At 41.0% G+C, this 11,201-nt stretch overlaps 1 non-coding gene across 1 annotated transcript; it reads left to right on the top strand.

The window, feature by feature from the left end:
* Positions 1 to 7,299: 7,299 nt before the first annotated feature.
* On the top strand, positions 7,300 to 7,372 carry TRNAR-UCU. The gene has a single exon. It is a non-coding gene; the product is annotated as a tRNA-Arg (tRNA).
* The last annotated feature ends 3,829 nt before the right edge of the window (positions 7,373 to 11,201 follow it).

Here is an 11,201-nt window from a genome sequence, read left to right as displayed (position 1 = left end):
TTTCATTTATATGAGAAAGAAACAAATTTCTGCCTTATACAGCCACTACTTTTTCAGGTCTCTTACATGAGTCACAAATTCTTAACCCATACAGAAGCTGTTTCCTAATTCAGGGACATTTAGAAACATAGGTATGAAAAAGGCATAGGTTTCAGGGAAGTAAAAAGAAGTTAGTCTGACGCCTGCAGAGTACAGAACAGGAGCTCTAATTCCCGTTCTCTCTACCACCACTTGTCCCATCCCCATACCACCACCACCACTATTTGTGTCTTATTTAAAAACACACTTCAGGAAAAAGTCTGGAAAGGAATGCACTAAAATATTAAGCACGGTATTCTGGGTTGTGTGATTGCTACTGGTTTTCCGTTTCCTTTTTTTTGTCTCATCAGTTTCTAGAATGCACAGGTATTATATATTTTTTAATTTAAAAAAAAAGCTATTTTAGAATCATCTTAGGAAGCAAAACAAAATAATGCCTTCCACTATTTACAATAGCCAAGACACGGAAGCAACCTAAATGTCCATTGACAGAGGAATGGATAAAGAAGATGTGGTATATATTTATACGATGGAATACTACTCGGCCATAAAGAAAGGATGAAATAATGCCATTTGCAGCAACATGGATGGACCTAGAGATTATCATACCAAGTGAAGTCAGTCAGAAAGAGAAAGACAAACACTATATGATATCACTTATATGTGGAATCTACAATATGGTACAAGTGAACTTATTTACAAAACAGAAAAAGACTCACAGACATAGAAAACAAACTTATGGTTACCAAAGGGCAAACGGGGTGGGGGAGAGATAAATTAGGAGTTTGGGATTAGCAGATACAAACAACTATATATAAAATAGATAACCAACAAGGTCCTACTGTATAGCAAAGGGAACTATATTCTGTATCCTATAATAAACCATAATTTAAAAATGAAAATATATAGTTATATGAATCTCATATATATGTGATATATCACATATATATATATACTGAATCACTGCTGTATACCAGAAACTAACATAACGTTGTAAATCAACTATTCTTCAATAAAAAAAATATCATGCTGTCTTTGATTGCAGAAGTCAACCATGATTTTACCTCTTTGCAGGTCTATGTGAACAGATCCAGTCTTTATTTTGGGGGGGAATGTAGGATCGTGTGCATGTGTATATGTATGTATATGCATGTATTTATGTCTAACTGGATACTAATAGAAGTACCTATTTAATGAATGTCAAACTGGAAGTTTTTATAATGAGAGCAACTTAAACAAGATAATTGAAATACTTGCACCACCTCACACTCACAGAATGCCACTTCACTTACTCATATGATCTTTTAAAGGAAAATGACCACCATGCCAACTAATATGAAAATACAAAAATGTATTAAATGACAAAACAACACACAGTACATCTTAGTTCTATTTTCTTGGTCTTAAAAAACAAATTAGAAATAAGGAAACTACCGGCTCTTCATGCCATCCTTTTGGATAGCACGTGAAGAAAGTATTTCTAGGGTAGGGCCCTCTCTAGGCTGTCTTAGCCCATAAGGTCCCATCATCTGTGTATACTCTGTGGTTATGGTCACGGCCATCTTTCAGGCATAGACCATTGAGACAACATGCTGGGCCCCAGGCAGAGAGAATCTCCCTTGTTGGGTGGGGAGCAGATAGAAAGGTGAGGGGGGGAGTGCAGGCCTGTAGGAACCAGTGGCGTCTATGACTTCTCTCCAACCCACACCTACCAGTCAGGAAGGCAGAGTGGATCCTGAGCAACCGAGAGGCCAAGCAGACTGAACTTGGTCCTCGGTACCTCTCAAGCCCTCAAATACTGTAGTTCCAGCTCATCAGAGATGGGCTTTGTCTGTTTTTCTTTTTACCTTTTTTTTAAATTGAAGTCTAGTTGATTTACAATGTTGTGTTAATTTCGGGTGCACAGCACAGTGATTCGGTTTCATATACAGACGCATGTACGTGTACATATATGTATATTCCTTTTCAGATTCTCTTCCCTTATAGGTTATTACAAAATACTGCATAACGAGCTTTGTCTTTGCCCTGACCAGCAAAGCTCGGCTGCAGCCCACATCTGGCCTGGGTATGTACCTGCTTCCCGTAGTTGGTAGTGGACGTGAGTCCATGGTGTAACGGTTGTGGAATTTAAGAACTCGAGCGAAAATTCTATCTCCCTTTATCCTTGGGGAAGCTCCTGGACCCTCTCCTGGCCTCTGTGAGCTCATCCATACTAACAGGTATGCGTTGGTAAACAAGTGCCATGCAAATATCACCATCGAGGAGCTCCTAGTTTGGTAGGAAGAGCAATCAACAAGCAGGGACAACAAAGTTTGGAAAGTACCAAGGGTACTCGTACCAAGTAGACATAAAGCTCTGTGGGAAAGTGGGATCCCTGGAAGACATCCTGGAGGAGGTGGCATTTAGGCTAATACTTGATGGGTAAAGAGATCAGTCAGGCAAATAGTAGGGGTAGAGGAAACAGCCAGGCTGAATGTCCACCTTAGTCGCCTTATCCTCAAAATCATGATACCTGTGCTCAGGGATTTCTCCTGCTTTACTTTCAATTCCTGGAAACAACAGGGCTCAATCTCAGCTCTGGACTTTGACCCTGGCTGTTCTGTCCACCCAGAGGGAATGACCACCTCTGCCTCCTCTAGGTCTCAGCTTGGCTGTGGCTTCCCCTGGGCAGCCTCCCCTGACCCTCCAAGCCTGGGTTGGAGGCCCCCCTTCCTTCCTCTCTTAACATCCTGAAACATTACCTCATCATAGTCTTTCCCACACTCTATTCTCCACTGTGTCATAAATGCCTTCAGTTACAAGGACTGTGCTTTCTGCTCCACCTTTTAATCCCTAGTACCTTGCAAATAAATCATCAGCATAGACTGAGACATATTGTGTGCCGGGCACCGTCTTAAGCACTTTACATTTAATTCTCACAACAAATCCTGTAAGGCACAGAGACACTGAATAACCTACCCGAGACTACACAACTAGTAGGTGGCAGGGCCAGAATTTGTACCCTGATGTCTGGCCCGGCTCCCACCCCCTTATCACCTCTGCATGCCAGCTGCCCACACTAGGAATACAATTCCTAGCCAGGCTGCCTCTCCTGGGACAGTTCTAGCTCAGCCTCTGCCTGTCCCTAACTGGGAAGCCAACTAGGATGCAGCCTGTACCTTCACTGGGCCTCAGTTTTGCCACCCATGATGGAAGGTAGAGTGGATCATGTGTAAGGGAAGAAATTAACCTGCCCGAGAAGAGCGCCATGTGATGGGTTCACACTTAGGCAATCCCATTTCACAGTCACTTTACTTAACCTCACTCACTGCCTCAGGTGCACAACGAAAGTTTGTGCAATTAGTGAGTGAGCAGGTGATTGAGTGGCTGAACCCTGACCCTCTCTGAAGGGACGGAGGATCACTGAACCTGTTAAGAGCTATTAATCCAGCAACCTAGTTATTGACTCATGGTATCTTTGTAGGAATCTTCTAGAAGAATGCATATCAACAGCAGTCAAAATATATTATTCTAATGATGATGCAAAAAACTGGATTCTGTTTTACCTGCCCTTTTGAATCTTGCTTTTTCTCTTTACAATACACATTGAAAGTCATTCAATGTCAGTACATTTTTATCTATGTAAATGAAGTTATTTCCAACACATTTTCAATTATAAAAATTGCTGCATTAAAAATTATAGTTTTGTACATTTGTTATTTTTATAGAATTTATTCTAAAAAAATAACTTCTAATAATTTATTAGAAGAATAATTTCTAGGTCAAAGATGCAGATTTAAAATTGTTTAATTGGCACTACCCAAAAGGTTTTACCCACTTTAACCATAAAAGTACCTGTTCCCCTCACCATCACCTGGTATTATCTTTCATTTTTTGTCTTTTCCACAATCAATAGATGACAAATGATAGCCTACTATGATTTTCATCTACTTTTCTTCTTTGATTATTAGTAAGCTTGGGCTTCTTTCCATGTTTTTGGCCATTTGCATTTCTTTTTTTTTTTTTGGCCATGCCTTGTGGCTTGCAGGGTCTTAGTTCCCCAACCAGGGATTGAACCCAGGCCCCAGCAGTGAAACCATCAAGTCCTAACCACTGGACCACCAAGGAATTCCCTACATTTCTTTTTAAATTTCTTTCCTGTTGATTTTTTCTAACCATTTTTCTATTGGATTGTTAGTTTTTCTTATTCATTTGTGAGAGCTCTTTGAATTTATCAGTTAATTATCCTTTGTGTTCTGGTTTTGGAGGTATTTCACCCCAGTGTGTTGTTTGACTTTGACTATGTTTTATGGGGTTCTTTCCAAGGTGCAACATTTGATACGTAGAAGTTTTGCAGTTACTTTATGTAGTTAAATTTATCTATCTTTTCCCTTTGGCTTCCAAAATTCATATAATCCTTAGAAAGCCCAATTCCACTCCAGGGTCATACAAAATGTTCACCGACACTTTCTTTTAAAAAATGTTCTGCGATTTGTTACATTTAAACTTTGGATCCATCTGGAATATATTTTGATGTATGGAATGAAATAGTCAAGGCAATGATTATGCTAGGACCAAACAGCTACGCTTTGAAAACAAGCTATGAACCTTTTGGCTTGGCACTTCAGGAAAAAGCCAAACACCAATGAATGGAGGGAGGAGCGGGCATGGGGACCTAAGAGCACAGTGCTGGCTTGAAGGGGAGGTGTCACTAAGTTCCAAAAATGCATTCAATTTTGATTATGTAAACACCAGTCAGTGATTTTGAAAAACGACACAATGCTGGCGATTTTGGAGGGGAAATCAGAACCTGGCTAAAGAAGGAGAGAGCAAACAAACTAAATCGTAGCTGGTATTACACATGGGACTGTATTACCTCTATTAGGGACCATCTAATCTTGGCTACATCCTGAGTGGCAGAGCCCAGATAACTCAGGTGTTATTTAAATATTCTTGTGGGCTCTAATCATGACCCCGATTGCAGGAAAGTGGATATGATGTGTGCTGCGATCTAGGCAATCGCGCAAAGGTAAACAGCATGTAACACAAAGCTGACTCAATTATAGTTGTAGGGGAAAAGTTTAAGGGACTAACTCACTTACTGGTTCCCTGTGGGAGAACCACAAAAAGGAGAGGTTAGAAGGTAGTATTCGTGGAGGAAGAGAGAAGTAGCACTGGGAGGCCAGAGGGCTGGAAGAAAGCAGAAACAGACCGTGGGAGGAAAAAAACAGAATTAATTATGGGAGTATCAGGATAAACCAGCCACATGATCCAATAAGTGGCGGAAGAAGGAAACCAGCCCTTTCTGTTGTAAAAGTGCGCAAGATACTGAAGCCAAAGGAAACGGGTCAGGACAGCTCTGGGAGGTGCTGATTGAAGCCAGAAAAGCTTGGATTAATTGGCACTCCCTTCTCCATGCCCATTAATGGAAATACTTTCTGCCCTGTACTTTGCAATGGAAGTGACGGGGGAACAGGTAACAGCTGGGATTTATGCACAAAGCCAGTTTCCAGAGACTGTCCCAGCACATTCAACCTGATTACTAACCTCTTCAAAATGATTCCCCTCCCTCCCCGTGTGACTTTAACTGGGTCTCTGTTTCCTCACTGTGTGGGAACCCTAACCCTAAACCTTAACCCTAACCCCTAACCCTGAATCTGGAAGACCAGCTTTTTCACAGCAGCACTATCTACAATATCCAAGACACGGAAACACAACCTAAATGTCCATGGACAGGTGAATTGATAAAGAAGATGTAGTACATATACATAATGGAATATTACTCAGCAATCAAAAAGAATGAAATAATCCTGTTTGCAGCAACATGGATGGACTTGGAGATTATCATACTAAGTGAAATCAGTCAGAAAGAGAAAGACAAATACCATATGACGTCACATATATGTGAAATCTAAAATACAATACAAATCAACATAACTGTGGAAAAAAAAAAACAGACTCACGGACATAAAGAACAGACTGTGGTTGCCAAGGGGGAAGGGGAAGGGGGTGGGGGAAGGAAGGAGTGGGAGTTTGGGATCAGCAGATGCAAACTATTGTATACAGGATGGATAAACAAGGTCCACTGCATAGCACAGGGAACTATATTCAACATCCTTTAACAAACCATAATGGAAAAGAAGATGAAAAAATATATGTATGTATAACTGAGTCACTTTTCTGTACACCAGAAATTGACACAATATTGTAAATCAAGTATACTTCAATAAAATTTAAAAAAAGAAAAAGAAAAAAAGAAAGTCTGTGTTCCTGCTGCCTGTTTGTCTTTGTCCTACAAACATCATGTCAGAGCCACAGTTCAAAAATCCTTATTTGGAGGTGGATCTTACCAGGGATAGAAGGAAGGGGCAAAAGACTGGCAGTGAGCAAGCCTGTGGGGGGCAGATATTACAGTGGTCAAGTGGATATGATGAGGGTCCAACCAGGTGGGTGGCTGGTCGATGTGGATAGCAAGAGGAGAGGGCTGTGAGGGACAGGAAGAATGTAAAAGCACCAGAGAGAGACATTTGAGAAGGCTTGGGAACCAAATCTGAAAGCTAGGAGCCTTCTGACCCAAAGTTCACAGTGGCAACCCCAGATCATAGGACTGCCAGGAAAATTAACCACGCTAAAGCATAACTTTCCCTAAAGTGAAAAAACCACTCTCCCCAAATATACATTGAATGTGCATCAAATGCTCAGCTCACTACTTAATGGACGCAGTAAGATGGTAAATCTGGTTCCAAGAGCATTTTGCGAAACTATTTGTACGCACTTATAAAGGAAGGTTAGAGTCAAGTTTCTAGTGTAGATGTACTACTGGTTAACACCCTACAAGATAATACAAAACCATACCATTTGGAATCTCCCTTCTACTGGGGAAAAATTATTTGCTTCTCAACAGAGTAAGATCTGCAAATTGAGAAGTAACTGGACTGAGTGTGAGCCTTTAACAGCAAACAGCAGATGTTCAATAGCAAATAACAAATGTTCATTCTTCTAAATCTGTGGTTCTCAAACAGGGGCAGTTTTGCCTCCCAGGGGACATTTGGCATTATCTGGAGACACTTTTGGCCACAACTCAGCCAGGAGTGGGGAGAGGGATGGCATCTAGTAAGAAGAGGCCAGTGATGCTGCTGGACACCCCATAGCACACAGGCCAAGCCCCACGCAAAGAAGTATCCTGCCCAAAAGGTCAGTAGAATGAAGGTGAGAAGTCCTGCCCCAGATAATGAACGAGCCCGCAGGTAAGCTTGTTAAAGAATGCCCTTGTGTGGGACTTCCCTGGTGGTCCAGTGGTTAGGACTCTGTGCTTCTACCGCAGGGGGCACGGGTTCGATCCCTGGTCAGGGAACTAAGATCCCGCATGCCATGCAGCATGGCCAGAAAAAAAGAGAATACCTTTGTGCAAAGATATGCTGCCCCCCTCTTTTTCTTATTTCCAAGTTCTAAATAATCTTTCTTAATGGTAATCGTCAACCATCTGCCTTTAAAGGAAAGTAGACTTCTTTTTACGAATATTTCACCTGAGTATGTTAAAAAGGTTTCTAATTTACCTGAAGGACATCAGAAAAATTCAGTTAAACAGCACACCCCTTCCCAGTTACTGAGCCTTTTGTCTTATTAAGATCTTCCTACAGTTGCTGTCCAAAGACTATGGGATTTTTCCAGAGAGCATGCAAACGCCTGGAAGTTTCTTAAAAACAAGAATATCCAACCCCCCAGAAAAGCAACAACCAAAAAGATGTGCTGATATCACTGGGAGAAGTTGGCAGCAGGGCAGAAGCATAGTCACAGGAAGTACAGCTGGGAAAAGACAGAGGCTGATGACCCCTCCGCTGACCCAGCTGGGACACATCTCCTTCCTCCCTATTCCTGCTCCAGCCCCATTGTTCCAAATCTTGGCCAACTCTACCGTCTACCCAGGTACCCAGGCCAGACTTTGCAATGACGCCTTAGCTTCCTCTTCTTTCCCTCCCATCTACAGGAATTCGCTCATTCAGTAAGACATTTATGGATGGAGCAATGACTCCCAGGCACCAAGTATATACAGAGCAGTGAGCACAACGGGCTTGCAGCAGATTGCCAAGGCCCTCGGATTCTTCCTTAACTCTCCATTCTCACCACCCTCCTTTCTTGCCTTTAAGCTCTGTAGCTGCAGCCTCTTAAATTATTCCCCTACCCGAGTCTAGCCTCTCCTGTTTTCAGATTATCACCTTGAAACACAGCTCTGCCTGTACAGCTCCCCTGCCAAAAACAACTTTGAACTTCCCTTTGCTCAGGGAACGGGCTCAAAGAATAAAATCCAGACACCTTTGCACAGCAACCAGGTTCCTTCATACTTAACCCACCTTGCTCAGACACTACTGCCGAAAGCAGCATTCACAGCTCCCAGGACAGATGGCAGGCTTTCCCACACCCATGCCTTTCTTTCTGCATCCTCATTTTTGTCAATTCCCTCATCCGCAGGTATCAAAATGTACCAATTAACAGACCTGTTATGCTAGATAAATACTTGCCGGCCCCCAAATAAATTTCCTAGTGTGAGAAGACAATTTATGATAATCTACAGCATGTCTGTAGGTTAACAACACATTTTAAAAGATTTTTCATTAAAAAAAATAAATTTTGCTACTTTAAAAGATTCAAAGGTAGAGTTTTAGAAACCTAAATATGAGGAGTAAATTCTCTGGAAAAAAAACATTCATCAAGGGAAGCAAGTTCCTAAAATTCTCTTTAGGAAATTTTCACAAAGAACATTTATCATTTCAATACTGCATACAAGGGTGTTCCTGGTGGACCAAATGTGGGCTTATCTCAGGACATAACAGACTTCTAGAGAATACAGGCAGGTATTAGACCATGAGTTAGATGATCGGATAATGTGCTTTGGAAACAAGTATGTGGGTCAGAGAGGACTCGTGAAAGAGGTCACTTCTAGGCTGAGACCTAATGTTTGTTTCTTTTAATTTTTTTCATTTTGTTTTATAAGCAGAAAGCTAATTAAGACTGGATTGTCCAGTTCAAAACCTGAACCTCTTTTAGCACTTGTCACAATGCAGCATAGAGAGTCATTTAATCTCTGGCCTTGCACCCCACTACCTCACTCCTTTGGCCTGTCACCTTGTTGCAGATAAAGATTGCATCTTACTCATTATGTATCCCCAGGACCTAGGATTGTGGCTAGTATTTGTGCCAAACAAATGTTGTTGGAACAGACTGGGATGAAATGAATGGAAAATGAAATCATATGGTTATATTGGTGAACAAATTCAATTAATAAGTGATTGATTCACCTATAATGGAAAAGAATCTGAAAACGAATGTGTGTGTATATATACGTATATGTGTGTGTGTGTGTATATATATATAACTGAATCACTTTGCTGTACACCGGAAACATCATAAATCTGCTATACTTCAATTAAAAAGAATGTGATCCATTCAGTCCAATCATTGCATTGACTTCCCTTTTCTCCACTGAAGTGAACTTACCAAGCCAACCCTTCCACAGGCAACTGCCACTTAAGACACTCTATAGCACAGCTGGCCCAGAATGGAGACTGGTTAAATGAATCTACATATCTACCTTCTCTTTCTCAAGTGCTATGTATGAATCCCAGAAATGAACAAGGAGGCAGTAAATATTTATTGCTGTGTGAGAGGCTGAACTCACACAGCAGTTGAAAGGTATGCAGGGCTGGGCATTTAACCATACTTCTCTCATTTCAGGGAAGACTAGCTGAGTTTGAAGTTATCCGGCTGACCTTTGAACAACACAGGTTTGAACTGCACAGGTCCGCTTCTACGTGGACATTTTTTTTTCAGTAAATACAAACTATAGTGCTCCACGATCTGTGGTTGGCTGAATCCATGGATGTGGAACTGCAGATATGGAGGGCTGACTGTAAAGTTATATGTACTTGGATTTTTGACTGCATGGGGGTCAGCGCCTGTAACCCTTGTGTTGTCCAAGGGTCAACTGTAGTTTGAATGCATGTGAAATGTTTCAGATTGGACTAGTAATAATACATAAAAAGGACTGTCTAGGTGTGGTTGACCAGGTGAATCGTCAGACCAGGTGGGATCCCATCCTGTACTGCTTGTACCCAAGCTGCCCCTAAGACCTAGGGTGGAGGACACAAAGGCATCTCAAGAAGGAAGTGACAACCAGAAACGTCTCACTTGGAAGCTTAAAACTCCCTTTCATATCTTTTCCTAAGCACCGCCTTTCTTCAAATAAGATTCCGTTGATTAAAAGATACATTGCTTTTTTATGAGCCACTGAGGAAAAACAAATGCCACAACAAATAAAGCTGGACACGAAGCTTTCTGGCCATTTATTTATTTTCATATCACATTTTAGTGATGTGAAAATAAATAAAGGTAATTTAAAAATTTTAATTCATAACACAATCACAGAACACTTAGCTCTCTTAATGAACATACTTCTCATACTCCAGGGAATTTTAAAAATCTCTCAGTTCAATTACAAAATGCTCAGTGAGATTCAGTCATACTGAGTGCTTGTTCTATATTCCAAGGGCAAATAATATGAGTGCTTGTTCTATATTCCAAGGGCAAATAATACATTAGTGCTCACATATATATACGGAATCTAAAGAAAAAAAAATGGTTCTGAAGAACCTAGGGGCAAGACAGGAATAAAGACGCAGATGTGGAGAATGGACTTGAGGACACAGGGAGGGGGAAGGGTAAGCTGGGACAAAGTGAGAGAGTGGCATAGACATATATACACTATCAAACGTAAAATAGATAGCTAGTGGGAAGCAGCCGCGTAGCACAGGGAGATCAGCTCGGTGCTCTGTGACCACCTAGAGGGGTGGGATAGGGAGGGTGGGAGGGAGGGAGACGCAAGAGGGAAGAGATATGGGAACATATGTATATGTATAACTGATTCACTTTGTTATAAAGCAGAAATTAACACACCATTGTAAAGCAATTATACTCCAACAAAGATGTTAAAAAATAAAATAAAGAATCAGGATAAAGAATAATAGAAAAAATAGTATTAGGACAAGCAACAGGTACAAGATGGGGAGTAGTTAATTAACATCCAATTCAAAATGCTTACATGTACATCAAAACAATGAACTGTTTTTTGTTTTGTTGTTTGTTTTCATAAATAATGCAAATATTCCAAGAATCAAGCAAATTTGTAC

The sequence above is a fragment of the Monodon monoceros genome, unplaced genomic scaffold (genome assembly GCF_005190385.1).
Source record: "Monodon monoceros isolate NGI ecotype Baffin Bay Population unplaced genomic scaffold, NGI_Narwhal_1 Super_Scaffold_21, whole genome shotgun sequence".
Lineage (NCBI taxonomy): Eukaryota > Metazoa > Chordata > Mammalia > Artiodactyla > Monodontidae > Monodon > Monodon monoceros.
Note: the sequence above shows the minus strand (reverse complement) of the source record. Positions and strands in the feature narration are given on the sequence as shown.